This window comes from Desmodus rotundus, chromosome 11 (genome assembly GCF_022682495.2).
Source record: "Desmodus rotundus isolate HL8 chromosome 11, HLdesRot8A.1, whole genome shotgun sequence".
NCBI classification, from domain to species: domain Eukaryota; kingdom Metazoa; phylum Chordata; class Mammalia; order Chiroptera; family Phyllostomidae; genus Desmodus; species Desmodus rotundus.
This window is the reverse complement of record NC_071397.1, coordinates 90,337,739-90,359,292: the sequence shown is the minus strand read 5'-3', so window position 1 is coordinate 90,359,292 and position 21,554 is coordinate 90,337,739. Positions and strand designations below refer to the sequence as shown.

At 41.2% G+C, this 21,554-nt stretch overlaps 1 protein-coding gene and 1 non-coding gene across 2 annotated transcripts in view; both read right to left on the bottom strand.

Moving 5' to 3' along the window:
* SASH1 (SAM and SH3 domain containing 1) overlaps nt 1-21,554 on the bottom strand; it is a 290,842-nt gene that overhangs the window by 170,573 nt on the left and 98,715 nt on the right. The gene's annotated exons all lie outside the window — the stretch shown is intronic.
* On the bottom strand, nt 2,728-2,831 carry LOC112297471 (U6 spliceosomal RNA). The gene has a single exon (XR_002974041.1). It is a non-coding gene; the product is annotated as a U6 spliceosomal RNA (small nuclear RNA).

Below are 21,554 nucleotides of genomic sequence, written 5' to 3'. Positions count from 1 at the left end.
TACATAGAGTTACACATGTACATATAAATGTAAATTCTGGCTTGCTTTGCGAAAAGTGGTTCTTACTATGAGTTGGGAGTACAAAAGATTAAAAGCCACTAATCTGGACATTGCAGAGTGTTGCCAGCAACCTATCTAGGTTTTCATTCTGACATCAGCAAGGTAACAAGTCTATTGCTTGGCAGTCAAGGTAGACTTTGGCAGTAGGAAGCACAAAGATAATGGGGGCAGGAAAGAGCTGGTTTAAACTTTTACTCAAGTTTCTATAAGACTTGAGTGAAAGAGCAAGTGATTTATTGGGCAAGTTATTTATCTCATCTGTGTGATGGAATAATTCCACCTGTTTAGTATGGTTGTTGTGAGGTTGTCGGTGATAATGCAGATGATAATTCTCTATGAATTGCCCTTTATTCCCCTTTTCCTTCACTTTGCTCTTCCTTCTTCTACTCACTCATTCCATGAGGTAATGTCTATAAAATTACCTTTTCCATATCTAAATCTCATGAATTACACAAAGGAGTAATTCCCAGCTCTGGAATGTGGTTGCTGAGTGATGAATTTAGGGTGTTATCTGTAGCAGTGTGGGGTCATTAGGACTATTCAGTTGTAATAGTAAAGGTAGTAATAACAGCAATATCAATATCTATCATTTACTGAAAATCTGTGCTATGTCCAACACTGTGTTTGACAGTTTAAAATTATTTTATATGAACTTTAAATAGAATTTATGACTTTTCACTACGATCCAACCCTTCTACCCTGCTCATTTCCCATTTCAGGAGTATTCTGTTACATCCATGCATTTGTTCAAGCTACCAACCACAGAGACATGCTCCATTCCTTCTCCTCCCTTGCCATGGAAACCGTGGATAAGCCCTATTGGTTCGACTACACAAATACAGGTTAAATCCATCCACTTCTCTCCATCTACACTGTCACTGCCTTAGTCCACACCACCTCCATCTTTTACAGTATTTTACTTAGATCAGTACTTCTCAAGTGTGGACCTGAGAACAGAAGCATCAGCATCACCTAGGAACTTGTTAAAAGGCATATTTCCACACACACACCCCAAAAAACCCGACGGAGTCAGACACTTTGGGGATAGAACTACTCATCTGTATTTCAACAAGCTCCTTGGGTACCTGTGATATCTGCTCAAATTTGTGAGCCCTTGGGAGCCATGAGACTGTCAAAACAAGAAAAAGGAGCACATTCTTGAGGAAATGTTAAGTTTTAAAATATATTGAAAAATTATATGAGTAGATTGCTCTTACAAATTAATTAATAAAAGAAACTGTCGTGCAGTAAGTGAATGGAGGTTGCAAAATCAGATGTTCAGAGCGTGGAAGCAAAGGGGGCACCTGCTAAACCTGACAAGTTCAGGGGAGGCCTGGGTGGCAGCCTTACAAACTCAAGAGACCTAAGGTAACCACCAAGGATGGTGTGAAATGAAAACCTTTCTAACTAAAAGCAGGTCGTGGCCGGCAGTCATGTCCTAGGCTGGTATTTTTCCCTCACAAAGGTTGGTCTTCACCTTAACTGAGACTGTGTGTTGTCTTTGTGCACCTACGATAATACACCTGTAGAATGTCAAATTTCCTTTTCCGCACCGTCAAAGCACAGGCACCGCACCGGGTGGAGACCACAAATCCCCTCATTGTTATTGTTTTTGTGTTGATTGTTGACTCTTGCTATCCTGTACACCCCTATGTAAAGATGTGTCTATCATTTTATGTTTTAGCCAATCCCAGAGGTCGCTCCCTCCGCCCCCACTTCTGCTTTGCTTCCTCCTGCCTCCCTAATCACCAAGGGATTTCATGTAACCTCTCATGCCTCCTCTTTTGCTTGGAATGTGGAAAATAAGGTGCAAAACTGCCGTTCTCCAGAGCATTATCTCAGCTCCTCAGGTTCTGTTCCCTGGCAGTTGTCGTCAGTTTGGCTCAGATAAACTTGTAAAAATTCTTACCAGTTTGGATGTTTCTTACGTTGATAAGAAATACTTAGTTTTAAAGGACAGATAATTAAATACAGTCATGTGCTGCATAATAATGATGTTTCAGTCAACAGTGGACCACATCCACAGCCGTCGTCCTGTAAGATCACAATGGGGCTGAAAAACTCCTTTTGCCCAGTGACATTCTAGCATCCATATTACATAACATGGTAATGCATGACTCACATGTCTGTGTTTGTGGTGATGTTGGTGCAAATATACCTACTGCACTGCCCACCATGTAAAAGTATAGCACATGTAATTGTGTACAGTACACCATGTGTGCTAGTGACAATACATGACTATGTTACTCACTTGTTTACACTACACTGTACTTTTTATCATTATTTTATTCTACTTATAAAAACATAGTTTGCCATGTTATGCTGGCAGCAGCAACACGCTTCTCCTGTTGCTGCATGTCTTGATTGTGTTATTTTCTCTTGTGCTTGATTCAGACGCCTGCTGTTTTGAACAGTAACATGCTGTTCAGGTTGTATCCTGGGAGCAAGAGGTTCATAAAGCCTGGGTGTGTGTGTGTGTGTGTCTAGTTAGGCTGTACCACCTAGGTTTGTGTGAGCACACTCTGATGTTCGCACAACTAAACCACCTACTGGTGCATTTCTCAGATTGCAACCTCATGGTTAATGAGCACATGAATGACTGGGTTGGAATTAAAATGTGTTATGCATATCAATAGCTCATGATTTTTAAAAAGATTTTATTTATTTAAACACATGGAACGCTTTGCGAATTTGCATGTCATCCTTGTGCCGGGGCCACGCTAATCTCTGCATCGGTCCAGTTTTAGTACATCTGTTGCAGAAGCGAGCAGAGAATAACGCATGTTTTAAGAAAACAGCTTCATTTAAATACTCGTTATTTTTTTTAAAGACAACACATTTTCTGCAGAGAAAATGTGAGGTTAAGCAGAGATTAAATCTGAACGATTATGAATAATTCAGTTTATTTTTTTTTACCATACTGCCTCCTGAAATTGAGCAATGGAAATAGATCAGCCCGCTGGATGGGTGCCAACCATCAGCAACCTTCCCTGGCATCCCGATGCTGCATTCCACAGTGCCTCGGGGAACTAATTTCACAGAGAGACTGAAAGCCTAAAATATGTTTTCCCTAGGCAATCCCAAAGAAAATTTTTTCACAAATGGCCTAAAGGTGAGCCAAGCCTATGCTAAGGCATTGCCTGTTTAAAAGCCTCTTCTTCTCTTCCTGGAGGAGTATTTGATAAGAGATTAGAAGAGCTAAGAGAAATTAAAACAAAGTGAAGACAGCATGAATAGGCCAGGGAGAGAAGGCAAATACGCAAAATGAGGACTCAAGGTTATAGATACTTTTCTCTGAAATCTCTTCCTTCACTCTGATAAGAATTTGATTACCTGAGCCAGCTAGGTTTTAGCCACTTAGGTTGTTGCTGGGTAGACACCAAGGTTCTCTCTGAATTATTCTATCAGCCCCACACTTCCTTGAGCAATGCCTCATTTCGTATAGCAGGATCAGACTAGGTAATATCTAAAGCCACTTGTAATTATGAAATGTGAGGATTTTAAACTCTTCAGTAATCCACATTATGGACAAGAAGCAAAAAATTCTGGGTGGGCCACCAACATTGAAGTCACAGAATTTAAGGCAAAGCACCAAAGGACTTGAACTCCCCTTGTGATTGCTTCTGAACGGAGAGGAGAGCAGCGTCCCCTGTGGAGAGCTGTGAGGTTGTGTGGGGGCAACCTGACACTTTCGCAGGGAAATAAAGGAAGCAGGGAGAGGGAACCGTCTTTGGAATGTTGCTCCCTGCTATTTACCTTTTTGGTTTTAAGAGAGTGTAAGAAAAAAAAAAGGAAGGCGTTAATAAGAGACCACAGATTACATTACATATTTCTAAATTATGCAAAACAAAGTCTTAAAAACACATCTGGGGGGTATCATTCACCAACCAAACTGCTTCATCAATGTTGTCTAGTTTATAAATTTTACCCTACTTGGCTGTTTCTATTGCTTAAACATGCTTGTGAAAAATATTTTTTTCTTTAAATTTAAAAGCTCCAGTTAAAACTATTGTCTTTGAGGTGCCATAATATCAAGTACATAGAACAAAAGCGTCTCACTTAACATAAATCCCAGTAACCATAGAAGATTTCTTATCATCTTATCCAGAGTTGAAGTATTATCCACAATACTTTGGCTGAACAACAACCCCTTAAATAATTTACATTAATGACATTTGCATATAACTATTTAAAAAGCAGAGTATTGATCTTAGTATAACATTCTGAGGAAAGTAGGTGTCGACTCGTTAAAACAAAGGCAAGTGTGATACCCTTTCTCTGCTCATTTTTAAAGAGTCCTATATTTCCTATATAAGTCACTTGAGGAAGCCCGTGAGTCTGAATGCACTGCCAGCCTCATTTAACCCTGTACACGGCTCTGCTTCATCCTGCTCTACATCTTTCACGGAGGAGCAAACATTTTGGACCACAATGAACAAGATTTTTATGCTAGTAAAATTTCTACCAGCTATTAAAAAGAGACACGCATTCCTGTTCCTGGAAGAAAAAAGAAATCACCTCATTTGCTTTCCCCTCAGCTATAAAATTCTAGCGTTTTAGAATCTCAGAAACATTTATTTTTCTTCTCACGCAAGCTAGATCCCCTTCTATCCATTATAGTAAGAGTTACAGTCAGTCCCTCTCCAGTCACTCAAGGCCATTTTCCTCTCTTGGGTACTTTCTTTCAAATTGCGTTTCCTGTGACACACACAGAGGCATGGGTGTATGCGCACGCACAACGGGCATGCACAGCACACACTCACACAAAGGCTCAGTTATCTCAGTTTCTCTGTGGCGCCTCACACAATTGAAGATATAAATAAGTGCACTTGGGGAAGACCTCATCAAAAGAGGTGGAGCCACGTGAGTGTCTCAATGAGCTTCTCACACAGGGAGCTAAAAGTTTGAGTGACAGGACGTTGGGGTCACGGCTACTTCTTTAAATAGTGCCTTGGTCAAGCTTAGTGAAACAATTCCCTGTTTAGGGAAGCACATAGCATGCTCCCGTGGTTAGTGCTGACCTGAATGAGGTTTGAAATCGAAAAGAAATATTAATATGGGAAAGCAGACACCAGATTTTCTGCACCATTTCCCTCTCAATGGACGCAAATATATTTCAAAGAACAAAAAAATGGATTGTCTAGCCATAATTTTTTTCTTGGCCTTATAAATGAAACTAGGTGCTAGCTATTCTTTATCTAATGAATGTCCTCAAAAATCAGATGATGTTGATTTCAATAGCAACGAGACACTTCACAAAGGATCCTTGTTCTAGAAATGAGGTCATTTGGACAGTCTCCCCATTAAGAAAAAGCCTATTTTGCTTTCAGAGGTCACCTATTAGGGCAGGAAATCCATCTTTCAGCCAGTGCACTAACATCTGGCCTAAGTCTTCTGGGCTGAAACATCAATTTCCTGGTCTAAATAGAACACACATGAAAGAAAAAAGTTGAAAAATACCAATCTTCATATGCTGAAGAATCCTTCAAAGTAGCATAGATAATAAGAATTCTCAATAAAAAAAAGAGCTACTCTTTAGTGATCAACAAATAAAAATAGTTAAAAAATATTTCTTTCTGTAATAATTACTGAAAGCCAAAACTAAGAGGCCAAAGCTAAATGATAGCAAAGAGACAAATTAACCATTCACTGGTAAAGCTATAAATAAATCTACTTTAATCTAGATCAACTAATGATGATTCTTTTTTGGCTGGGCCAGATTTGCTTTTGTACTAAGAGAGAAAGAAGTTTACTCACTCCATTAAAGGATAAAACTTAAAAAAGACAAATGGAAGGTTGTTTAGCCAACATAGGAAAAATAATCTTTTAAAGCTTAAAAGTGCTATAGAACATTTAGTGTGTAATTCTTCTAAATAAGCCACTCAATTTACACTACTTTTTCTATTCTTTGAGAATATGCCATGATTTTGTCTAGTGTTTCTCCTACCAGTTGAAAGTAGAGAAACGTTTTGTATTCATTCATTCATTTATTGTGCAACAAATATTGACAGCTGGATTGTGTCTGATATCACATTAGTTTTTTTTTAAATCTTTCTTTTTATTGTTGTTCAAGTACAGTTGTCTCCATTTTTCCCCCACCACTCCCCCCCCCTACCCCAGCCATCTCCACCTCCCACCCTCGATCCTGCCCCTCTTTGGCTTTGTCCATGTGACATCACATTAGGTATTGACAAAAGACATCCTTGGTTTTCAGGAGTGTCCAGTCTGGTAAGAGCTAGAAAAGTAATTAGTCTTCACACAGACACAACAAAGAGGTGCTCGGAGGGGGGAATGGCCTACCTGGTGAAGAATGAGAAGAGTTGACAAAGGAGGTGACTCCTATTAATGGTTGAAAACCACACAATTCCCCCCGGCCAGTCAAGGAAGTCAAAGAAAAAGCATCGAAGACAGAAGGAAAAACCTGGAGGGTTTAAACAAGTGGGCGAAGTCCTCGTGTGGAGGGTGGGAGAGGCTATGAAAAGTAGAAAGCAGTAACACGAATGGACAATGTGTAGGCCAAGCTAAGAGCAGGGTTTATGACTTACGTCCCTTTCAGTGGCATGCTTTGCTGCAACTCTACCTCTTTCTGTTCCAATCAAGGAAGGGGAGTAGCAAGGCAGGTATGTGATAAATTTTGATTATGTCTTACCAGGTACATGTGTGATATAAACAATCGGGAACTGCTGAAAGTTTTACGCAGGGAAGTGCTAAGCCGTCCGATTTAGGCTCGTGTTGTAATTAATGGCAATGTGGAGCCTAGAAGAGGGTGAAATTTGAGACAAGGCAGTTTTTAAGAGTCAGTCACGCTATTCATCGAGGCACGTGGTTACAAAGATTAATAACGGGCTGCTTTAGCATGTGCACGATCAGTTCCTGCCTGGTCCCACACCGCTTCTCCAGCTTGATTTTCTGTTCTGATCCAATGTAGAGCCACTCTGGGAGGCTCTTATCTACTTTCCCCCATATTCCTTATATTTTGTATTTTCTGTTTCTCTGTTTTGTCCAGTCTATTCATTTTTCCTTGCTTTCCCCCAGCTTTATTGAGATGTAGTTGACATATAATATTGTGTGAGTTTAAGGTGTACAATGTGTTGATTTGATACATTCATTGCGAAATGGCTGCCACCATAGCATTAGCTAACGCGTCCATTACATCACATAATTATAATTCCTTGTTTATGGTGAGAAGATTTAAGGTTTATTCTCTTCCAAGTATATAATACAATATTGTTAACTATAGTCACCATGATGTACATTAGATCCCCAGAAATAATTCATCCAATCATTGGAGGTTTTATCCCTTGACCAGCATCTCCTATTTTCTCCATCCTTGGCGCTTGATAACCACCGTGCTACTCTGTTTCTATGACTTTGGCTTCTTTAGATCCACATGTAAGTGATATCATATAGTATTGGTCCTTCTCTGTCTGACTTAGTGCACTTAGTATAATGCTATCAAGGTCCATCCATGGTGTCTAAGATGGCAGAATTCCCTTCTTCCTCATGACTGAATTTTATATATATAAAATCTTTTTTATCCAATCATCTGTCGACAGACACTTAGGTTCTTTTTATGTCTTGGCCGTTGTGAATAGTGCTACAATGAACGTGGTAGTGCATTTATCTCTTTGAAATCCTGTTTTTGTTTTCTTTGGGTGTATTCCCCAAAATGGGATTGCTGGGTCATACAGTAGCTCCCGTTCAAATATTTTGAGGAACCTCCATATTGTTTTCTGTAGCGCCATTTACATTCCTATCAACAGTGCACAAGAGCTCCCTTTTCTCAGGTTTCTTTATTTTTTGAAAGAGACACAGGTGTTTACGATGGACAGTAAGGAGTAAAATCCATGGTGTAAGTAAGAATGGAAAACTGGGGTTGAGTTTTGTGTCATTTCTCAAGCCCTGGGAAAGACAGGGCTTGAGAAATGACACAATGTCTGAGTGAGAATGGATGGCATTATGTCAAAGGAGGAAAGAATTATAGGAAGAGGGAGTGATCAGCAGTGTCCAACATTATAGAAAAGTCAACAGAAGCATCAACAGAATACTCATTTGGCTGGGGTGGGGGAGTGCCACTGGTAATGTTATTTAGCCAGCGCAATTTCAGTGGCAGGAGGAGAGGTAGAAGGTAGATTGCAGGGGATTGAAGAATGATGGGAGGAAAAGGATGATAGTCAGAGGGGAATCACAAGGTTTGAAGAAGGGTTTTTGAGAATATGAAAAGTGTTGAGCAAATTTATTTTTATTTATGTATTTATTTATTTATTTTAATCCTCCCCCAAGGATATGTTTATAGATTTTAGAGAGAGAGCAAGGGGGAGAGAGAAACATCGATGTGAGAGGAAAACATTGATTTATTGGTTGCCTCTTATATGCACTCCGACTGGGGATCAAACCCACAACCTTTTGGTGCATGCTCCAACCAACTGAGCAACCCAGCCAGGTGCTTGAGCAAACTTATTAGTCAAGCAGAAAGTAGAAAACAAGAAATTGAAGAATTTAAAAGAGGGTACTACTAGAATAAGATCCCAAAGGAGATGATGGTGATGATAGTAAGTTGCATTTTTGAAAAATTACTGTTTCTCTTGAGGCCAAATAGACTACCCCTTTCCTGTTCACACTTTTTTTTCCTACCCAATAATACAACAAGATGAATCAGATTTAAGCATTCTAAGTAGGAATTACATTTTAGTCACATTTCCCTGAAGCTATACCCAGACCATCTTCAATGGATTTTAGAGTTTTTCGCAAACTCCTGATTTACACATTTCAGATATTTCAGTTCAACAAATGTTTACTAAATTTTTGTTCTGTACTGAGAATGAGTCACAGATCCTGATCTTGATGAGCTTAGTCAAATAACAGATATTCTCAACCCTGTGTGAGAAATGAATACACAAGTCCTCCATGAACAGCGAGACTAGAGAGTCTTTGCAGCCTAGAAGCATCATGGGAGACTTCCCGCAAGAGGCTCCATCTGAGTTATTAAGTCTTGAGGGAGGAGTCAAAATTAGCCACCTACGCGGGGGCTAAGCTGGCTTCAGGCTATGAGAGCAATGGGAGCAAAGACACAAAGACATAAAATAATGTGTTGGAGAAACTTCAAGCTCTCTATTTTAAGAAGTGCTAGGTGGTCGGTCACACTGCAACTTGTATTCTATAAGCTAAGCAGGTTTGTCTTAACCTCTAGAGGAGCTCATACTTTGCATCTCGGTGCTTCCTAGTTTCTTTTCTGAGATGGTTACCCTTCACTTTTTTTTCGAAGCACACCGTGTACCACTGACAATTCCTGAGCTGCATAGGTAACTCCACAGTTTGCAATAACAGTGCATATGAAAAGTCATGGACACATTAGGGAGGGTGCAAAATTTGGGGCACTTCACTAATGTGCAGGTCACACCTCCCCAAAGGCCATGCTCATTTTTTTTTGTCTTTCCAATATTAGTATTTTGGGGCCACCCTCCTTGCTTCCTCAGTGTTTTCTAGCAGTGGTACCAATCGCTGTATGGGAAGACCTCATTCCAGGTCTCCCCACCAACTCTGGGATCTGGAGCTCTTCTTGGCTCTCAGTGTCTTTAACTCTAAAATGAAGAGGGTAATAAGAGATAGTTGAGGTTTCTTCCATTTGTAACATTCTGTAATTCTAAAGGTGGGTGTTTAGGCATAGGAATTGGCTTATGGAATAAAAATAAGGAAGTAATGAGGCTCCAAAAGTCTGGGGAGTAGGAAACGGCCTTTCCCACTTAGTGGAAGTCATCCCCATAATAGCTGGGTGAAGCCGTATGGAAGATAATCCATGTAAGAAATGCTTTACGCTGGCATTCTTGATGAAGCTAGAGTGTCCCTCAATTCTCCAACTAGAAATCAAGCAGTGTCTTACAGAGGCAGCAAAGGAATGTGACTGATGTAAAGAAAATTATCATTGTAAAGTGGTACAAGATTAAGAAATTTGGCAGGATGCATAAAAATCAATAAAAATGTTCATATCCTCTGACTCTGTATTAAGAATCCTGGAATTTACCCTAGTAAATTATTAGAAAGAAGTAAGAAGCTCTGTGCTTAAAGGTGTATTTAAATTTTTTTCAATTACACCTTGCATTCAATATTATTTTGTGTTAGGTTCAGGGGTACAGCACAATGGTTGGACATAGAACTTATGGGCTGATCCCCCAGGTAAGTCTAGCACCCACCTGGCACCATACACAGTTATTACAGCACTGTTGATGGCATTCCCTATGCTGTGCTTTGCAGCCCCACGACTATGTTGTAACTACCAATTCATGCTTCTTGATCCCTTCACCTCAAAAGTTTATTACTGCATTTTTTAGAATATTGAAAATTTGGAGCTAAGCTTCATATTTCACAAGAAAAAATGGTCAAATAAATGATGATAATTGATAGAATAATATCTACTGATTGACATGCTAACATAGCCTTGTCTGGTGGGTCTCATTTGGGTGAGTGTCATCCCACAAAGCGAAAGATCACAGGTTCGATTCCCGGTTAGGGTACATGCCTAGGTTGTGGGTTCAGTGCTCCGTCAGGATGCGTGTAGGAGGCAACCGATCAATGCTTCTCTGTCACATCAATGTTTCTCTCCCTCTCTTTCTCTCTCCTCTCCCGACCTCTCTCTCTCAAGAAATTTTTTTTAAAAATTATAACATATGGTAACATAAAGAACATGTGACTGCATGGAAAAATATCCTGTGTATGAGAAACTTAACTCAGAAATTAGGGGTACACATGCACAATGGTGAGAACAGAACTTGCAAATGTGCTATGCCAGTGTTTGCAACATAGTAGAAGCTCAAAAAATAGTTCTTGAACAAACACAGAAATAAACGTACAATGAAAACTGGTGATGCATTAGTACGGTGGGATTTTGAATTAAATTATCATAGAAAAACTTAAAAAAAAAAGATTTTATTTATTTATTTTTAGAGGGGAAGGGAGGGAGAAGAAGAGGGAGAAAAACATCAATTTTTGGTTGCCTCTTGCATACCACTGGGGACCTGGCCTGCAACCCAGGCCTGTACCCTGACTGGGAATCGAACCAGCGACCCCTTGATTTGTAGGCTGGCACTCAATCCACTGAGCCATACCAGCCAGGAGTGAACTGTTACTATGTTGTTAATGATAAACACATTTAATGCTAATAGCTAACATTTACTAGGTGTTTACTGTGTATAGACGCTATCTCATATATTATGTATTTTGTAATGTTACCTATTCATCACCTTCCAAAATATGTTCACCAAATACTTTTCCACCTCCATATTCAAGTCTTCATGGAGCCAAATTCAATGTCAGCCAGACATAGAAGTGCTCTAAGAGTTGAATGAATGAATGAATGAATGCCTCAGTGAATGAGAGTGGCAGAGACTGAAGCACATAATACTAGTGCCTTAGACCACAAGGTCTCTAGTTTGAGGCATAGGCAGGGATTCCCAGTACTCACTCAAAGGCCTAGATTCTCTATGTACATAATTGCAAGAAGTGGTAGAACTGAGTTCCTGAAGCTGAGAGACAAAGAAAGAGTTCTTTCTTCTCAACACCCTATCTCAGAAAGCGTAACCTTTTACATTGTTTGTGATAATTCTTGAATGCCTTACTGTTAAACAATGGAATGTGCTGTGAAATGTTTACATATTGTAGTATTTCCAAAAAGGAATAGGAATGCATTATGGCCAATTTTTAAGGAATGGAACCTGAATGGGTCCAGCATCCAATAAAAGCAAGCAGGAGCTCTGGGGAGTCACATTTAAAAAAGGTTTTCTCAATATTTCCTCGAAGCTCCTTAATAATAACAAATATTCGGGAACCACCTCTTTTGATCCACCCATAGTGTTTAACTTTCCTAGTTTTGCAGGTTTGACGACAAACATGGCATCACAGAATAACAAGAGCTCTTTATCGGGCCGTATTTAATCCTTGGCCTATGCACACCAAGGTTCTGTGGAGACCATTGGAATTGCTCTTTTGCATCCAAGAGAATTATTAGCCTTTGGTCAGCAACTCAAGCAATTTCACCCTTGGTTTTTCTTGGATACAGAATCTACCTTCTTTACGGTTCATCTCAAGCTTTTCCACGGAGAGACACTATTTTTAAAGTTGCTCTGTGCTGTTAGCTATTTCTCCTGATTCCTTCTCTTTCTGGCTGACTCAGGAGGGAGTTCAGTCAGCCAGGTGCCAAGTCTGATCACTGTTCCACTCCTCAAGGCACAAGTGGCAGTATTTTTAAGCACAGCAACTTTGGGGGTTTATTTCAGGAGCTTCTATGACTTAAAGAGCCTCACCTTGATCTTTCATGCATACAAACACTCAAGGTACACACCTCTGCCCATAATTCAGTTGTATCATCCCTGACTGTATCGGAGCGTGGGCGCCTCAGCAAGGTGATAGTAACTACTGCCTGAATCAATCCAGCACAGGGGGGCTGGTTCCTCCCAGAAATATTTATAACCTATGAAGGAACACCAGCAAAACATTTCATAAAACCAGCGGTGTCAAACGCCATTCATTCTCTTAGTCTATTAAATGTCTGACTGTTAGTGCCTATAAGAAGAAAAATTGAGAGTCCAAATGCACACTGCCCAGCATTCCCTGAGAACTTTTTCCTAATCGTAGATGCACTCTGGGCAAGCCAATTAATCTGGGCACCATGCCCTCGAGTGGGCCGTGTGCTGCTCAGTGTTAATAACAGCATGACATATATCTACGCCCTGTACCCACTGAGTCTGTCCCTGGCTGGAATACATGAACTTCTATTTGTGCGATTATCATCATATCCTGTCTAGACCGAAAACAGCCACAGAACAGCTTCCTTCATATTCAGTGAGTAAAAAAATAAAGAGTCTGCATTGCCCCACACTGCCTCCGCCCAAGACTCTGGTGGGTTTCCACCCAGCCCCTCCCATCCAACAATGAGAGAAGCAGAGAGAAGACCATGGAAGCTGCTTCCAACTGGAAAAACCTAGATAAGAGGAAAATTTGTTGTTAAATAGTAAACATGGTGATCTGGCTCCAATAATATTATATTTTAAGTCAACTGCCTGGAAAAATAATGAAAGTTTAAAATCAAGTTAGGCAGAAGTCACGTTAGGACTCTGTTTTGATTCTGGTTCGAAAATACTGGTGTGCCAGGAAATCACTGAACAAAAGGATTACTGTGTCCTCAGAGCTGTGAAGGGAAGAATCTGCTGGTCCACAGTACCAGGATTCTGGAAGGCAGAAATGTCCGGGGTGTGGCAGGCTGGTCTTATTTCTGAGAGTTTGACGGGCCAAGAAGGCTCCTACAACCAAGGTAAGAAAATCCTTGAAACTTAAAATAGTTTGAATTTATATATAAAATGGGGGGGGTTACTTGCATCAGAAAAACAAAATTGTCCATTTAAGGGTTCATCAAAGGACCCAAGGAAATGGTTGGGCACATGGGCCTTGGCTTCAGACGTACCAAGTTCAACTGGCAGCACGTTTTCTCTAAGCCTCTCACTTTCTTCAGTTATAACATGTGGCTAATGATGATGTCTACAGTACAGTGTTGATGAGAAGAATAAATGAGCCTGGCACTATGAGTGGCACATTAGTCAATGACCCATAAAAATATATCAGCTACTTTTATTACCATTGTGTGAGAAAGCACTTAATATCATATCTGCCTGAATAAATGATAATAGCAGTTATGAAAATTTTCATTTCACCTCTGTTTAATACTAATACTAAATAGTAGCTCATTTAATCCCTTAAATGTTTGCAGATAATTAACTGCTTTTTAAAAGAAGTCATTAACAGACTTGGGGCTGAGAAGAGAATAAGGTATTCCAAATCCAACCTCTCTTCCTTGCCCTTCCTCCTGAGCTAAGGATGGTGGAATGATGTTGGGTGGAGAAGAGAGAAGAACAGAAGAAAATCTATTTTCCAAATTTGTTTCAGGGCCTAAAATGAAAACGTATGCCATTGATTAGAGGGAAATGACCATAAATGGCTTAAACATAACCCCTAGACTCGGGCACAAAATAACACACTCTGTGGGCCCAGTAAATTTCTCATTACCATATAAATTGTTTTCAAGTCTGATCTAATAGGATATGATTAATAATTGGGATTTGTTTTCTTCCAAGAAGCTGAATGATTGAAGAGAACCCAATACAGTTTAAAAGACCATTCCTAAACTGATCAGGCAAGTGTTTTCTGCTCCGTTGTGTATAAACAAAAGTATTCAAATTAGAGCGCAGGGTCCTCATGGAGGCCGAGTGAGGAAGAGCGCGGCTGTAGCTTGGCCCTGCGAGTGTTCTCGTTAGGAAGTGGGGCTGCATCTACTCGCCATATGGCTTCAAAAATGAGAACTGCAAAAACTATGGCTGTCCAGGGACAGGCTTCCAGCTCTGTGCCCGTTCTTTGTTCTCTGAGCAGACGACCTGGTTGCTCCAAGGACTGCCTCAGCTGCTTTCCAGTCCTTGCCACTTCCTCTTTGGACCGTGGCTGGGAAGCAGCGAGCTTGTTTCTGGTGTAGATTTAATGCACCCTGACTCGCTTAAGAAAATTTAGACAGGAAAACACAGCTTATGGTGAAGGTAATTTTTGGAGGAACAAGGTTTCCTTGTTCAAGTTGTCCAAAATTCAGAGCTATGTAAGGGGAAGGGAAGGATTGGCAAGTCAAGGGAAATAAAACCAGCAAAATACGGCCTTTGATTAAGAGTTAACACAATGTGCTATATAGCCAGTTACACAATTTCAGCCCTCACTTCCCTGCCAGAAGGAGCAGGTAGCAGTTTCTAATTCCATTGCCCACCCTAAACCAGGCAGGCAGCCGCACGTACGCAGCCCCCAAGGCCCTCGTCAATTAGAAACAACATGAAAATGACATCCCATCTGCTCTACAAATGTCAGTGAGCTCTGCCACCTGTTGAGGGGTAGTGGGGACAGCAGAAGGGCAAAGAGTCTCCACACAGGTTTGTGTGTTTATACAAACAAAGAGCCACTTCATTCAATGCATTTTTTTCACTTCCACCCGCTAGTCCCCCTTCTTCACCAGAAATCTTTTGAATAGTTTTGCAGTAGCATTTTGCACCCAGAAGAGCGTCAGTTGTATTTAAATACTAGGCCCCAAGAGGCGCAGGGCATTGAGAAATATGTGCTGTACCTCAAAGAGTAGAAAAATTAACAGCTTGAAGTTATTTTTGAGCTACCCTCCTCAGGCATTCACAAATAAGCATGAATAAAAACTTCAGTGAAGATGTTTTAAATTTGAGCTAAAGAGGAGTTTTCTCAGGGTGAATCTAAGACACTGGAATGGGTGTAGAGGAGAATATGGAAGTTTTGCCCCCAAAGATCTGGACATTAGGATTGTATGTCGACATCAGGATGTCAGGTCAGCCTTCACAAGCTTCCGTCCACCTTCCCAGCCTCGGCTGATGTACTCCCCCTTCTGCAGTAGCTAAGCCCAGTTTTGAGATTTGGGGCAATTGGTGTCTCCTTCCTCTGCCACTAATTTCCAAAGATGATTTTCTTTTCAGGGTAAGATGTGTTTGTTTCTTTTGGTTATCATTTGGAGTGTTTCTCTCTCCAGTCACATTACTGGGTCACCGTCTGCTGACGCTTCTACCTGTCCTCTGAGACTCGATCAGATGCCACCTCCCCTGGGAAGGTTTCTGACAGCACCGCCATCTAGGTCAGAGCCTCCTCTTCCATGTTTGCAGAGAGGTATCCCGCAGACCCTACTTGCCCAGCACTTCTCACACTGCATTTTAATTGCTCACTCGCTTCACTATTAGATTGTGAGCTGCCTGAGAGCAGGAACTCCAGGTTTTTCTGCTGGCTATTCTTAGTGCCTAGCACAGTGCATGGACAAGATTCTCAATAAAGAGTAACAACAGTCAACACTTAGGGAGTACTTCCCATTCACCAGGCACTGTTCCCAGGATGTTAAAAATAGAACTTACCTCCTAAGGTTTTGAAATCGACTTAGACAATGAGTACAAAGGCACATAGGAAGCCTGGCCCAGAGTAAACCGTCAATAATGCAGCTAATTGTATTTCACGTGTCCTGTCATTTAACTCTAAGAACATGTTTTTCTGTAGTGGTACTACTGAGGAAATGGGTATTTGTAAGAGTTAAGAAACTTGGCTAAGGGCACTCACTCAGCTTTAAGTGCCAGAACACAGTTTCGTTTGGTTTTTAGTATTATCCTCCTTGTTTTTGACAACTGAATACAGTCTGTGGTGTGACTTCTTTTTCTTCTAACTCACATGTGTAGAGTTATAATTTATACACAGCAAATTCCAGGCTTTTCACTGGACAGTACTGTAGGTTTTATAGTCATGTAACCACCACCCCAAACAAGATATACACTGGTTCCATGAACCCAAGAATGCCCTGAAGTGGTCAACTCTTTCCCCCAGTCCCGAAGGCTCTGAACTACATGCTGTGATCTCCATCCTTATGTTTTGCCTTTTCCAAAATGCCTTTTGAGTCTGGATCAGTTCACCTAGCATTTGAAGTTCACGAAGCATTTGAAGTTCATCCATGTGGCTCTGTACATCAGTGGTTTGTCTCTTTGTGGCCAAGTAATATTCCCTTCATTGATGCGCAGCAGGTTATTCATTAACCAGTTGAAGCCCGCTTGGCTATTTCCCAGTTTTTGTTCATTATGAACAAAATGAACTGGTTTTCATTTCACTTAGGTAAAAACCTAGGAGGGGAATTGATGTATCACAAGGTAAGGGTATATTTAATTTCATAGGAAATTACCAAATCGTTTTTCTGAAAAGGCAGTACCATTTTGCATTGTGAGAAGCAATGTGTGAAAATGCCCTTGCCCCCAGGGCCTTGCTAGCAGTTGGTATTACCATTTTGGGGGGAGGTGTCCATTGTGACTTTCATTTGCCTTTCTCTGCTGACCACTGAATAAACGATGTTGAGTGCCTTTTCATGTGTTCTGTTCCATCGTTCGCCCCTTTTAAAAGCTGGGCTGTACTCTTATTATTAAATTTTGAGATATCTGAACATGTGTTCTGGATACGAGTCCTTTATCAGATACTTTCTCTGAGTCTGTGATCGTCTTTTCATTCTCTAGTGTCTTTCAAGGAGAAGTTTTACTTTTGGTGAAGTCCACCTTATCCATTCTTTCTTTCATGGATCTTATTTTCTTGTTTTACCTGAGGAATCCTTGCCTAGCAGAGTCGCATTTTCTTTGTTTTCTTCTAGAAAATTTTCTAGTTTTAGGTTTTACACTTAGATTTGTTACCTTTGTGTAAGATATGAAGTATGACGTGAGTTTCATTTTTTTTCACTTAGGATTTCCCATTGTTACAGCAGCCTTTATCAAAAAGACACAGCAGCAATTTGAGGTCATGTTCTTACCATGTCCTTCCTTGTACTATGTTTATGTATATTTTTAATCCTCTGCTAGATTCTAAAGTCTTTGACAGACTTCTCCCCATCCCCCATAGCACAGAGCATTGAAAATCATATGCCCTCACCAAATAAACCTGGGCTGCCTATCGAAATGGAGGATGGAATAACAATCACTCAAAACCGGCCAATTCTTATTTTCCCTTGCCCAAGAAAGAAACAGTGTTCTTGTGCACAGTGCCTATGTGTTTCGAGCTCTGACCCACCAACCAGCAAGCGGGCAAAAGTCACCTGTCGGGTGTTTACAATTGACCTCCATACTCTAAGACTTTTAATACAAGGATAGAGGAACTAGTCTTACAGCAACACGAGTCCCAGGCTACCAATGGCATGAGGATACTCGCATTTCTTCTGACAGCATTCCAGCCTGTTGCACAAGCTCTGGCTGTCCTGAGGAATGATCATTTGTGGGCCTGTTCTGGCCAGAGGGCAGGGTCAGCTCAGAAGCAATTTGGGGCCAGAGCCAGTGGGCGGAGGTGGGCAGAGGCGGGAAATGTGCAACACTAGTATAACTGGGATTAACTGAGGTCATGCTTCTGATCCTAGAGTAAATAAGCTAGTGTGGGCAAGCCCTTTGCATGACCTTCAACTTCATGGATTTATAGGCAAAGGCCTTTCTGAAAGTCACAGTGAGCAAGGCCAGCAGACCTATGCTTGGCCTTCGCCACTGAAAAGGCAAGAAGGTCTTATAACCTCCACCTTAGAAGATTTTGTATTTTTACTCTCATCACTAATTTTCAATTCTAATAACCTTTCATTTTCATCCAATATTCCACATCCTCTCTTTTCCAAGTTAGCATAACTACAAACACCAAGTCATTTCTGATAAGGTCATGTAGAGGGACAGAACCTCAGGCTGAAAAGGGATAATTCCATTTTGTTAACGTGAGAGACTGGAGAGCAAGAAAAGAGAGAAAATATTTTTAAAAGTGGTACCAATTTTTAGCAGAATAACTGATATACTACAAATACTACAGGAATGGTTTTTTTTTTTCTTGTCCAGTGCCCATTACACAGTAAGTTCTCAGAAATGCCATATTGTTAGCCACTATTACCATGTTTGCTTTTTCACGGTCTTTTTCTTTATGGTAAAAATGCCATTATTATATCTTATACAAGGTGCACCACACACATACACACACATGCACACATCTGTACACACAGGACACTAGAGCGAGAGAGAAATACAGAAGGGCGTAGAGATGAGGACCCCAGAGAAAAAGATAAGTTCAGTTGTTAATCTATCTATCTATCTATCTATCTATCTCTCTGTCTATCTATCTATCTGTCTGTCTCAAAGAAGGAGATAAAAGTCAGTGAGAACCCTGTGGGTGGCTGTACATCTTGCTAATCCCACGCTCTGTCTATGAGCCTTCAATGTCTCTTCCTTATTTTCTATTCTCATACTCTCCTAGAAATTCTGGGGTCATGCCTCCTCTTCAGAATTCTGCACATCTCGAACATTCAGAGTCAGCTGGGTTATTTCGGGGAAAATTAAATTAAATGTACTTGTTGAATACACATTAATGGAAACATCATCAAACCGTGAGCCAAGTGACCAATGAAATAAAATTCTACTTGCCAAGTGATTTGCCTCCCACCAAAATAAATTAAAGTCCAGTTAATTTGACTAAGAGCTGAGCAAAAATTTTTAACAACCTAATTTAAAAAGCAGCTGCCCGTGAGTAGGAAGAGGGAGGTGACAGGTCATTCTGGTAGGGCTGGATTCTCAGGACAAATCATGTACCGTCCTTTGAAGCCTGAGATCAGCAAAAGGTGAAAGAGCAGTAAACACCATGGGGTGCCTGAGGCACTGGGGCGGACATGAACCTGGCTGATGAATGTCCTATCCAGGAGGATGTCACTGTTCAGTGGGTTTGGCAGCTGGTTATACTGTAAGCTTTTCAGGGCAGGGCTCCCAGCTTCCTCTCTAGTTGCCTATGAGGGTTGTTTGTGCTGAGGATGTGATAAGCAGCCAGCTCTCTGGGGCACTCAAGGACAACTAAGAGGCACTGTCACCACGTATGTCTAAAAATACCAAGTGTGGTCATCTGGCCCACCTCTACTTGAGCACGTTGCACACAGTGAGTCCCTAGAGGGCCTGACCAGGTCCTGTGGCCAGGATGAAATTCTCCCAAGCCTTGGGTGCGGCTGGTTTCTGACATTCAGTAGGCTGACTGCTTGTGATGCCATCCAATGAACTCAGACCAGCCACCCACAAAAGCCTTCTTTTGGACAGTAAGACAAAAACAACAAGGTAGGGGTATCAGTCATAACCTGAAGGCTGCCTCCAGAGGTGATGTCCTTTGCTTAGGTACTGTAGAGTCCCCACACTAAAATGCACTCCTTGTCCTACCTTTGTATGCCAGCCCAGTGGTTCTTAAACTTTAACCTGCAAGAGAATCTTCTGGATGGTTCCCAGAGGGTCTGATTCAGTAGCTCTGGGCTGGACCTCAAAATCTGCCTGTCTTCCCTTCTTTCCTCCTTCCTTTTTTTCTTTCTCTTTCTTTCCTTCTTTCCTTCTTCTCTTTCTCTTTCTCCTCCTCCCCCTTCCCCTCCTCCTTCTTCTTCTCCTCCTCCTTCTTGTTTTTTACAAGAGAAGAAATTCACTTTATTTATTTACTTTTCACTAAGTTTAAATCCTTGATGGGTACAGCACTCCACGGACTTTGTGTACAATGGCCTTAGCAGGAAGGTTGCTTTGGAACTTGGCATGAATCATCTACTGTTGCCATGAGCACGAGTTACTGTTCCTCCAATGACTCTGGTTTTGTTCGCTTTGCTGCCAGGAGTCACTGTGCTGTTCTTTGCCTTGTACACATAAGCACATTTCTTGCCAAGATAGAATTCAGTTTCGTCTCAAGCATATACACCTTTAATTTTAGGAAGAGCTGTGTATTCCTCTGGTTCCAGAGACCCTGCTGATAGACAGCAGAAATGCCCTTGGACTACCACCTGCCAGACATATTTGTCACTACAGAGTTCTGTTCCCAGCAGCCTCCCCAGGCCCCCAGATGGAGGAAAGAGGAAGGTGAGGCCCTGAGACTCCGCCTTTCTAACAAGGTCCCAGGTGCTGCTGATGCTGCAGGTTCAGAAACCACAATTTGAGAACCTTTGTGTCAACATTTACTTGGATAACATTTCCTACCTCTATTTAAATTTGATGCATGATGGAGGCTTCAGAGTTCAGTAACTACTGGTGACTCCATAGTATAAGAAAACTAACAGGGGAGCCAATGACCTTTCACTTTCACAGAGGTCAGACGTTGACAACCTTAAGGATTTGGAACATAGCTGCAAACTCAGAGGTAAGGATAAACAAGTCTTTAAACTGTTAAAAGAGGGCTATGAAAAAGTTATGGTAGTCTGTGGAGGCCTTTCGGTCCAAGTGTAAACCAAGCCAATACCCACGGAATAGCTAAGATTCAATAATTGCTAGATAGTGTGGAAGAAAAGTGAAGGCATATGTAATCTGCAGGAGTGAATTGTCTGATTTGACCTGAGGTTATCACTACATTACTCGTAAAACATAATGACTGATTTTCAAAATATTAAGGCTCCTCTTACAGCACCCCCTCCCATTGCTCCCCAGTGTCAAATGAAGGAAATGTAAAATGGTTAATAAGGAATTCTCCCTGGACGTGGAAGTGTAGAAAGACTTATGACTCGCTTGGGACACATGATCATTGTCAGCAGGAAGAAGTGGCTGCTGGATGACCGGGTCTGAAGCCTTATCCTCAGGGCGATGGAGGAATGAAGAAGAAAGTCTGCCCGGAGTCAGCCCTAGGGGACTGGTTCATGTACCCAGGAAGAGGAGACTGTGAAAATGGAAGGGAGAGACTACTTCTGTAAACCAAATTAAGGGCTGAAAATAGTAGTGGGGAGGTCCTCTCTTCTATCACAGCAAGATCAGAGAGTCCCTGGAGAAACCCAGCAGGGGTTGAAATAACAGCTGCTTTCGAAAGGGCCACAAAGTATTGTGAGCAGAGCAACAGCAGTAACAGCAGAGTAGCAGTGATGATGGAGGTGCCTTGACAACCAAGGAGAAACTTCCTGGGACCCAACTAGAAGTGGGAACCTT